Here is an 11,461-nt window from a genome sequence, read left to right as displayed (position 1 = left end):
AGTACAGACATCACAGTCACATATACACTGATCTGTGACAGACAAGATCAGTGTATGTGTTTTTAAAAGGCAAATGAATGCGCTTTCCCCCTCCCACATTCATTCCACATTAGTAAATAAAGTTTATTTCTGTTGTACATATATTTCTTTGTATGTGTTGTTCTTTCTTTTTTAAAAAGAATTCTTTAGACATTTTTCCAAATCAATTTTCTAAAACAATATTTGTTTTATTGTTTCATACAATGGAGGCTTTACAGAGCTCAGAGATGCAGTTACACCAATAGCCGTGATGGGCAACTTGCTATCAAATTAATCTGTAATTAAAATCCCAAGTTATTACTCTTATTAATCATTTCTTAGGTTATCCAAAATCTAAAGTTAGAGACAGCTGCCAGGAAGCAGGGCTACGGAGGAAAGGGGGCTGGGAGAAGTGGGAGAGAGGTGAAGGGAGATCTCAGAAAGCTGGTCTCAAAAGGGAGAGGGGAGGGCTGGGGATATTGGTGGAGTATTGAATTAATGATCATTAATTACTATGATCGTTATACATATTAATACATGATGGGCCAAATATATGTATTTTATTGATTATATTATGCATTAGTATTTATTATATTAATTTCTTTAATATGAGTATTTATTCATCATATTTTCAAACTGAAATGATCTCTGGAACATTTGGCAGGGGAGGAAATAGGTAAAAAAATCAAACATTTGACCCAAGCCAGGATTTTTTAAAAATATATATATATTTTAAAATACTCCTGAATTTTAGGGCAATCCCATGATTTCTGGTGGCCTGGCTCACCATTTTTGAACTCTGAGGCAATAGCGGGTAGAAGACAATGGGGACTGGAGTGGGGAACCTGGGAATTGAAGGGGAAAAAATGAATAGAAGTGAGAAGGAAAAAGGCCCAGATAATCAGACATATTTATGCACCTAATTCCCATTTAAATCCATGGGAGTGAGGCACCTAAAAACCTTTGAGGAACTGGTCTTACATGACTAAGCTGTTTGACAGTGAGATTTGTAGATTGCATTGAAAGTGATGGTGTCATTTGTTGTTTAGAGAATTCATTCCTTTAATGCTTTAGTCCTGGAGAAATTTAGCCATTTCAGTGCCTTGAAAAAGTTTGTACAAATTTTGTTCCTGGTTTCTGTTCTGATTATTAAATGATCCCTCGCAAGGTATTCAAATCCATCTTATTTCCTATGAATCACAATTTAAAATAAAGTTATTTTCTGCCTGGTGAATTACACCCCCCTGCCCGCCTGCTTTTTTTTCCCAGGAACACAGGGGCGCCATTTCAGATTTTGGTGGAGGGTGGGGGTGCAATTTTAACCATGATTCCAGGGGCTACTTAGAAATTAGCTGACAGGAGCACTGTGTCTAATTCCAATATAAAAAAAGAGAATTAAATAAATATTACACTCGCTCGGCTCTCATAGTAATGTTCTCACATCTTGTGTCAATTCACTTAAGGGACATTGGTTAGGTTTAAAATTTTAATGTATATTCTGACTTTGTTATTAACTCTTGATTACAACAACTAAAACAACTGTAGAAAAATCTAGATTACTTTCTATCACCTTTTAGTAGTTCACCAAGCATGGAACAGATCATTTAACCTTTGGAAACATTCTTCGAGGGCAAGGCCCTCTGAGTTTATACTGTACTGCCTCGGGCTCTAGGGGTGTTACCCCACTGCAAATAATAAAATAGAAATTGACCTTAAAAAGGAGTGAAACTGACCCTTTCAAGTAACTTTTACAGTATTGCTGACCCCAAATGTTCAAAAATCATGAATCAGGCCCACCAAAAATCATGAGATTGGCTTTGAAATCATGAGATTATATAAAAATAACAGCTTTGGAGTTCTTTTTATTTGCTGTCTGCTTTTTGAGCCTTTAGGGTGCACTGGGGTAACATTTTGAAGCTATCTCCATATCCATGGGGGCGAGAAACTTCATTTTTGTTTAAGAATGAAGGCTGAAATCTTCACATATCCACTTGACTCCAGGAGCTGGGGCTTTAAGGAAAACAATCATTATCATGAGACTCATGATGAAATCATAAGAGTTGGCTAGTTACTTTCCAGAAGGCTCTTAAACATAACACTACAGTGACTGAGATGTAGCTCTCACAGGAGATGATACAAAATTACTCAAGATTGTACATTGTCTTTTTTAAAGCCCATTGCAAATTAATTCCAATTCAGCAGTCTCTCCTTGGGGTCTGTTTCTGAAGTCTTTTTGTTGTAATATTGCGACTTTTAGGTCAGAGATCGAGTGACCAGAGAGATTGACGTGTTCTCCAACTGGTTTATGAATGTTATAATTCTTGACATCTGATTTGTGTCCATTTATTCTTTTATGTAGAGACTGTCCAGTTTGACCAATGTACATGGCAGAGGGGCATTGCTGGCACATGATGGCATAGATCACATTGGTAGATGTGCAGGTGAACGAGCCTCTGATAGTGTGGCTGATGTGATTAGGCCCTGTGATGGTGTCCCCTGAATAGATATGTGGACACAGTTGGCAACGGGCTTTGTTGCAAGGACAGGTTCCTGGGTTAGTGGTTCTGTTGTGTGGTGTGTGGTTGCTGGTGAGTATTTGCTTCAGGTTGGGGGGCTGTCTATAGGCAAGGACTGGCCTGTCTCCCAAGATTTGTGAGAGTGATGGGTCATCCTTCAGGACAGGCTGTAGATCCTTGATGATGCGTTGGAGAGGTTTTAGTTGGGGGCTGAAGGTGATGGCAAGTGGCGTTCTGATATTTTCTTTGTTGGACCTGTCCTGTAGTAGGTGACTTCTGGGTACTTTTCTGGCTCTGTCAATCTGTTTCTTCACTTCAGCAGGTGGGTATTGTAGTTGTAAGAATGCTTGATAGAGATCTTGTAAGTGTTTGTCTCTATCTGAGGGGTTGGAGCAAATGCAGTTGTATCGTAGAGCTTGGCTGTAGACAATGGATCATGTGGTGTGGTCTGGGTGAAAGCTGGAGGCATGTAGGTAGGAATAGCGGTCAGTAGGTTTCCAGTATAGGGTGGTGTTTATGTGACCATCGCTTATTAGAACTGTAGTGTCCAGAAAGTGGATCTCTTGTGTGGACTGGTCCAGGCTTATGGGTGAGGACAAAGTCACAAAGTTCAGCCACCAGGTTTGCCATGACATTATCGGGGATACTGTTCCTGACAGCTTGTAGTCCATCTTTGTGTGGAATGTTGGTGTAGAGGGCTTCTACATCCATAGTGGCCAGGATGGTGTTTTCAGGAAGATCACTGATGGATTGTAGTTTCCTCAGGAAGTCAGTGATGTCTCGAAGGTAGCTGGGAGTGCTGGTAGCTTAGGGCCTGAGGAGGGAGTCTACAGAGCCAGTGTCCTTTTTCTTTTGTAGAGAAGCAAAGTGTGTGTTGTAAATGGCTTGCCTAGTTTTTGTAAAGCTCTCCAACACCACTTTCTACAAACCATTACCCTCTGATCCCACTGAGGGTTACCAAAAGTTAGTGCCTGTCTCACCCCCACAACCTGCAAGGTCTCATGCCAGCAAAGGGAAGCTGCTCCCAGATCTGGAGCTGCATTCGCATGTCCTGAGGGCTGTCCTGCACCATGGTCACCACGGACAGGTAGGTCATCAACCTCCATCTCTGTCCCAGCTTCAGGATGGCCTCTGGTGCCTGCTCCCTCAGGCACCTGGAGATGCTGAAATAGGGGTGGGGTTGGCAGAGCAGGAGAACACCCCATGAGGTTAAGAAACGGCAGTGAGAGCCTTTTCCCTCCCTGGGAGATTACGGTGTCCCTCTGTGGGGACTCCCTTCCTGGCAGATGCTGTGCTTTCGTTCCTGGATACTGCCAGGAGGCCCAGCTCCCAACCCTAGCAGCTTGGCTGTTCCATCCCCTACTGTGTACCGAAACTGCCTTGAAAGGACTATCCAAGCCCCGCCCAGGCCTGCTCCCATTGCGGGTCTCTCTCCTGGCTGAGCACAGGCTGTTCTTATATTGCCCAACAGGCCTGGATCCTAGTTGCATGCTGCTCCTTCTCATGTGACCCTTGCACTTACTCCCTTCCCCGGGAGATAGGCTCAGTTGAGCTACTACTGCTTTCATGGCCATCTCACCCTGGGACAGCCTGAAACTGGAAACCTGTTCTCAAACAGTAACTGTTTGCTAGGAAAGGTGCTGAAGACACAGTGGAAGAGGAAATCCTTTGGACTGGATTGAAATTATTCCAAAGGAAAGTGAATGAGAAAAAATGTCCAGCGTTATCCTCCTAGCGAAAGAAAAAAATTAAGGTCAGAAAGGACCATTCTGTCCATCTTCTGCGTAACACAGGCCCTAGAACGGCACCGAGCGCTTCCTCCAGAAAACCTACGACATGTGACTAAGCCAGAGCATGTCTTCTGGAAAGACATCTCCATGCATTAGATCGAGCTGGTCAGAAACAATCTTTCTTCTGCAGTGACATGAAGTTAAAGGACACGGAGAAGAAGAAAACCTTGACTCGGGTTGTTACTGGAGCTGAAGCAGAGAGGCCAGGACAAACACAGCTAGGGCCCAGGCCTGACTATCAGCAGATCTGCCATTTTCTATTCCTGGCTTTTTGACCATGAGCGAATCTCTTTGCTTCTGTGAGCCTCAGTTTCCATGACTATAAAATAAAGCTACTCAAGGTTCTGATTTTTTCTCTCCTCTTTTTCAAGGCGGGACACTTAGATACATTTGGGGCCTGTCTACGCTACCGGTCTAGAGTGTATTTGTAAGCTGATGACCCCCCCACATGTTGTTCAGAAGCTATGGATGACACAAGCTCCGAAGTTTGTTCTGTGCTTAGCCCCTCTGGCACAGCTGGGCTGGGTGGCCTTTTCTTGCTGTGCTGTGTGGAGCAGGTTCTGAGAACTAGGGATATGAAGAGGCTGTCGGGGACTAATTCTTGAAAATAAATATCAATGAACTGCAACCCAAATAAAAAATCACTGCTGCTAACATTGGTGGGTGATAAAATGGTAGCAGAGTGGTAATTGATGATGAGGACAGGGCAGTGACCCAGAGCAATCGGATCCCTTGATAAGCTTGACCCATTCAAAGAAAAAGAGTTGGAAAAGAACCAAACGAAAGGTCCTATAGCTAGCAACAAAGCATGCAGGCCACACCTACAGAATGGGGAAGTGTATCCAGGAAAGCGCTGACTGTGAAGAGGATTTAGGGGCCATGCTAGGCAAGCCATTCAACATGAGCACCCAAGGTGATGCTGTGGTGAACAGGGCTAAAGCCATCATTAGATGTATGAAAAGAGCAGTGAGGAGCATAGGGAGGTGACACACCATGAGGAAGACTGATCATGGAATACTGCATCCAGTTTTGGCATCCACCTTTGAAAAAAGATGTTGAAATATTGGAGATGGGGCAGCAAAAAGCAATGAAACATTTTGAGGGCTGGAGAAAAATGCCTGCTAGTGAGTTATTGAAAGAGCTCAGCCTGTTTAGATGATAAAAAAGATCGGGAGGTGACGTCATTGAAGTGTTGAAGTGACTTCATGGAGAGAAAATATCGGGTAGGAAAGGGCTCATTAATTTAGTAGAGAAAAGCATAACAAGACCCAGTGGCTGGAAACTCAAAAGAGACCAATTCGTATTCGAAAGAGGGTACACATATTCAACCGTGAGGATGAATCATCAAAGGAACAAACTAGAAAGGGAACTGGTGGGAATTCCCCACCTCTTGATGTCTTCTAATGAAGACTAGATGGGTCTCTGGAACGTGTGTAGTCAAAAACTAGCTCCTATGCTCTACAGAAAGCATGTGATATGCAGGGGGTCAGATGACATGCTCTAATTGTCTCTTCTGTCCATAAAGTCTGCTAATTGATGAAAAACTGAGCATAGCATGGGGAGAAGCCTCTGATGTTTTACTGTGTGGTTGGTGTCATCCCCACAAGGAAGAGTCATTGAGTGGGGTGATCCAGGGGAAGCAGCTGAAACATCCAATGTAGCTGGACAGGGGCAGGACATCAGCACTGCAGGGGAGGGGTGGGTGTGGCAGTGACATCACAAGGGCCTTTGGCAGGACCTCAGCCTATTGGACAAAGGTGGTGGGGAGGCGATGATCTCACAGAGAGATCTTGACATCAGCCAGGCAGGACAGGGGCGCAGGACAGGGGCAACCTCGGAGATCCCTGTGGCTTTGCTTCAGCACGTCTCCTTCTCGAGGTCTCTCCTGGAGGACTGAGAGAGAATTCACTTTCACGTACGTGAGCGCAAGGAGGACCCTCTTCGGAGTTTTCTCCTTTTCTTTTAGTGGTTTTGCTTGAAAAGAGACGTCCCTGTATAGAAGGTAAGAGCCTCGGAGAGGTTTGGAACCTGTTCAGTCTGATCCATCAGGTGCCGGCTGATTTTTAGGAAAGGAAAACACTAGATTGTGGGGGCAGCATTTTATTTCCGACCTAGAATTACTGGGGACATTGGGGTTTCTCCTTTTTGTTTTCCCTTTTCCTCTGTCCCTCCTACCTTTCTCTTCTTGCTTCCTTTGTCCTTTTCCTCTGCTCTCCTCCCACCACCAGGAGCTCTGTGTGTGGAGCGGGGGCCGGGGGTGTTGTGGGAGGCCCTCACAGAGAGGTGAGACTGGAATAGGGCTCCGAGAATGATCACCTCGGTGGTGACCAGGGCCATTCTTTGGGCTATTTAATGAGAACCCTTAGCCTCCCACCCCTCAAAGTCTCAACCTTGATTGGCTGAGGAGGGAGCTATTGACAGGGAGGAAACTCTGGTCTTTGTTGTTCTCTTTTATGACCAAGCAAATAAGTCACAACCAGTTATATGTCTGACCAATGTGGATGCTGCTCTCCATTCATTGTCTCGGAGCAGTTCAATATCCTCTCGAACAATCCAATTCTTCTCAAATACTTGCTGCATAATTACTATGAACAATTGCTGGTCTGTAGCTCATTTGAGAGCAATTCTGCTACTGACTGGCTGCATCAGCTAAGACAAGTCCCTGCTCCTTTCTCAGCCTTTGTTTCTCCTTCTGTCAAGTACGAATAACAATCCTCTCCCACCTACCTCGCCATGGGTGGATGCTGGGGATCCACTGAAGAGTGTCACTCGGAGCAGTGCAGACTAGGGGGTGTCCTATCACACTGAGCCATATCCGATTATGACCTAATATTCTCTTTTATTTGTATTTTATTCTTTTGAAATTGTGAAGAGCAGCAACTACTTAGCTCAGACTGAAGCATCTCATCTAATTTTTTAGATCATAGTTGGTTTCAGAGTAGCAGCCATGTTAGTCTGTATTTGCAAAAAAGAACAGGAGGACTTGTGGCACCTTAGAGACTAACCAATTTATTTGAGCATAAGCTTTCGTGAGCTACAGCTGTCGTGAGCTACAGATGCATCCGATGAAGTGAGCTGGAGCTCACGAAACCTTATGCTCAAATAAATTCGTTAGTCTCTAAGGTGCCACAAGTACTCCTTTTTCTTTTTGCTAGATCATAGTGTCTCCCCTTTGTGTACGACGAGACAGTTGAATGCACTGTGACAAACAGGAGATGCTCTTGTTTTGCAAACAAATATTTTTGCAAAGAATTTTCATCCTACTTCTTATGATTTCAAGAAACAAAGTGGTTTCATCTGAATGGATTTTCAGACAGAAAACGGTTTCCATGAAAATGTTCACACCTTATTTCCTGGGCTTTATCCCTGCCTCCGGGGGGGTTGTTGTCTGTTAGTGAGAACAGGAGTCAGGATTGTTGTCTTCTCTTTCTGGCTCCGTCACGCTTTGCTGTGTGACACCTTGGGTAGGTCCAGTGGGAATAGGGTCAATTCTCTAACTCCAGGCAGCAGGGAGCCTGGGTGAGATAAAGGATGTTAAGGCCGTCTGCGAAGGAGAAAGGGATGTTTCCAGGTGTTGAATGTCAAGAATTCTAAACTTTGCTGAAATGGCTAGTCTCGAGAAACAAGAACTAGTTGGGGCCAAACTTTAACCATTGTTTTTTTTAAAGCCCATTCAGGGATGTGAGTCCCAGAGAGCCATGGAGAGGGGGAGCAACTTCCCCAAAGTCCCACAGATCAAGAGGCAGCAATGGAAGCAGGAGTGACCCTCCCTCTCAAAGGCAGGGGGACCAGCCATTAGGGCCTGGTTGCAATTGCCAGCTGTGGGAGGGAGTGTGCGGCAGTGGTTAGTGAAGGGGTCCATCCATGGCTCTGACACTCAGTGTGACCCTGAGCTGGTAGCTGAGGCCCGTTTGCTGTCAGTCGGGTTAGGGTCCCATGGCTACAGCTCAGTGGGTTTGGGAGGCTCCAGGAAGGTGTGTAAAGTGCTGGGATGTCAGGATCCTGGAGGCGCTGTCACCTCCGCCCTAGGGCAGTGTTCTGCACCCCGCTGCTGCTGGCTGAGTTTCTCCGTCCCTTAGCAATAAGACAGACTCTTGTTTTCACAGCTAGTCGATCGCCCTAGTGTCATCACCCTGCCTGCTGGCTGGGCAGGGTAACTCCTGAGGTCACCACTCTCTCCAGCCTCCCTTGGGCTTGGAGAGTGAGGAGGAGGGCGAGGGACGTCTGCTGACCCTGAACATCCGCCATCCATCACACCATCACTGAGAGCAAGTGAGTGGCATTCGGGTTCCTCGGTGGCTTCCCCGTCTGTCTGGGGAGAGGCAGAAACGGGGAGAGACTATCTCCAAAGGGGGATTTCATTTGCAAACAGCCCCCAAGAGCCCCTCACTCTTAGGCCAGGCAGGGGCTTCTCCAGAGCCATCTCCAGTGTGTTTGGAAAGGTTCCAGCAATGGGGCTCCTAGTCCTTCCCTTGTGGGACACTGTTCCCCAGGCTGAGGGTCTCTGAGCTGGGCCAGACCCTGTGAGCTGCTGAGCCTGGAAATCAATGGGGAACGAGGAGGGCCCTGGTCTTCCTATGCTTAGGGTCTTTGTGACTTTGATGTGGAGAATGGTTTCGCAGGAGAAGTCCGGGCTCCTGGGTTCTGTTCCTTCTCTAGCCTGGGCGGGAGAGTGGCCTGGGATGACAGGAGGGGGCTGCTTGTCCAGAGGAACCGATGGTCTTTGGGACTGACCCCCTTGCTGGAAAAGGATGAGACTTCCTGGCTATTGCAGCAGCAGGGATTACGAGGGGGAACGTTGGGAGCAGATCATGCAATGAACTCCTGCCCGTGTGTGTAGATGGCACTCCCTGCACTCCTGTGGGGGCAGAGGGGGCGGCTGTGGTTGGGGCAGGGAGGAGGAGGGACGGAAAAGGGCCAGGAGTGAAAGGCTGCCTTGAGCCCAGACTCACCCCTGCTCCCCGCTCGGTTCCAGGATGGCCAGGCTCCTGCGGATGTTGCGGAGGAAGGCTCTGCAGGTGGCCCCAGAGCCTGAGGGAAGCAGCTGCCGTCTTCCCAAGGGGCAGAGCAAGCCCTGCGTCCCCGCTGGCGGGGAAACAGCTCCCATCCAGGCCAGACGGCGGAAGTGCCCGGCCTTCTGGAAAAGGACCCCGGCTCCCGGCGCAGGCGCCGAGCTGGGAGAGGCCCCGACCAGGCCCCAGTGGAGCTGGCCCAGGCTGCGGTTTGGCAGACAGGACCCCGCCCAGGAGGGGCGCCGGGCAGGGTGGCTCTGGGGCTTGTTGTGTGGGCAGCAGCGGCCCCAGGAGCCCAGCCCTCCTTCCCATCAGGAGGCCTCGCCCTGCCCGCTCTCTGAGGCCCTTCCAGCCCCTGCCGGCCAGGAGGGGGAACGTCCCTGTCCCAGCACCGGCAGCTCAGCCTGGGACAGCGGCAGCACCTGGGCCTCTGGCAGCAGCCAGGCCGACGGGCGCCACTGCTTTGTTCCAGGTGAGGAGCCAGGCTGGGCTCCGGGAGGGCTGACGACGGGATGTGAACACCCTGGGCCCAGACGCTCTCCCAGGGATACGGGGGGGGGGGCCCAGCCCAGTTGTCTGTCCTGAGCCGCGCGAACCCCACGGACAGCAGCAGCCGTCACACAGCTGCCCCTTCCGCACGGGGACCTGGGGGTGGGGGCGTGAAGAGCTGCTGCCAGTTGGTCCTTGCTGCTCCGGGCGGGGGGAACAGGCACCTCCCCTGGAGTCCTGGGCAGGGGAGGGGGGCTCTGCTCTGGGCTTCGGCAGCTGTTGGGGGCTGAAGGCTTCCCTGAGAGGGAGGTTTCGGGCCCCATCTGCACTGGGTGCCTGAGGTGGGAAGGGGGGTCTTCAATCCTGCTCTGCCCACCACGCCCCTGTCCTTCCCTCCCTGGTGCAGGGAGCCCCCTGGATTCGAAGCAGGAGAAAGGGGTGGACATGGCCAAAGATGAAGCTGCTCTCAAGGTTATCCGAGAGCAGCTCCAGTGCAGAGATAAGGTACAAATGTTCCCCACCTGGGCTGGAACCAAGATTGCCCCATCCCTTCCCAGCATCCCCACCCCCTGCCGAGGGTCTTGTCCCTCCTGATCCACCACCCCAAATGGGGCCCTTTTACATCCATGATGTGGGACCCCCAGATGGGGGTCGTTGTCCCACAACAGCCGAGGTCGTCTCCCCCCACAGGCACTGTCCCAGTTCCTGATCCTGCTTTTGTAGGAGTGGTGGGGGATTTGGACAATCGGCGGGTCCCCACAATCTCCCATTGAGGCCTGAGCCCTGGAGCTGGTTTGGGTGGGGCAGGAAGGTCCCTCGCTAACAGGTTCTGTCTCACTGTACCCCACTCCTGGTGGGTCCAGGATGAGGAGCAGCAGCTCCTGTTCCTTCGGGCCATTTACCCCGCATGTCTGGCTGCACGGGAGAGAGGGGAGGACACGCTGGAGCCGCGCTGCTGCAAGGCGGCTCTGGTGAAGAGGATCGTGGTGAGTGAGACATGCCATATGGCAGCTGGCGAGAGGAGAGAGCCATGGGATTGGCAGGGGTATGGCCAGGCTAATGGGTGGGGGCTGGGTACTGTTGGAGGGGGCAGCAGAGGACAGGGATTGCTGTCGCTGAAGACTTGGGAGAAGAGAAGGGAGAAATTCTGAGATTGGTGGGTAGTGGGCAGGGGGGAATTGTGGGGCTGGAGGGCAGCTGAGAGTGGGGGACAAGGAATCACATGGTCCCAGATCGGTCATCGGGATGGGGCTAAATGGGGAAGTTTTGACAGGGAGGAGGAGAGAAGGGGATTGGGAGTGAGCTGGGCAGGAATGCGGGAAGGGGGACAAGTCGGATGGGCAGGAAGGAATCAGAGGAGCGGGAGGTGGTGGGGGATCCTGCTGGCCATGTGGGGCACTGGCTGTGTCATCTCCTCACTGGGAGGTGTCAGTGGGGCCTGAATCTTACACGCTCCTTTGTCTCCTTCGCGTCTCACAGGAGCTCATCGAGGAGCTTCCCGATGACTTGTCACCCAGCGCCGTCCTCGCCCACTCCCTGGCTGCAGTGGGCAACCTCTGGTACCGAGACAGCCCCACCCCACAACCCCGCCGGCTCCCCTCACCCCAGTGCTGCTCGGGCCCAAGTCTGGGAGTCA

The sequence above is a fragment of the Eretmochelys imbricata genome, chromosome 12, assembly GCF_965152235.1.
Source record: "Eretmochelys imbricata isolate rEreImb1 chromosome 12, rEreImb1.hap1, whole genome shotgun sequence".
NCBI lineage: Eukaryota > Metazoa > Chordata > Testudines > Cheloniidae > Eretmochelys > Eretmochelys imbricata.
The sequence above is the reverse complement of the archived record's forward strand: the minus strand, read 5'-3'. Positions refer to the sequence as shown.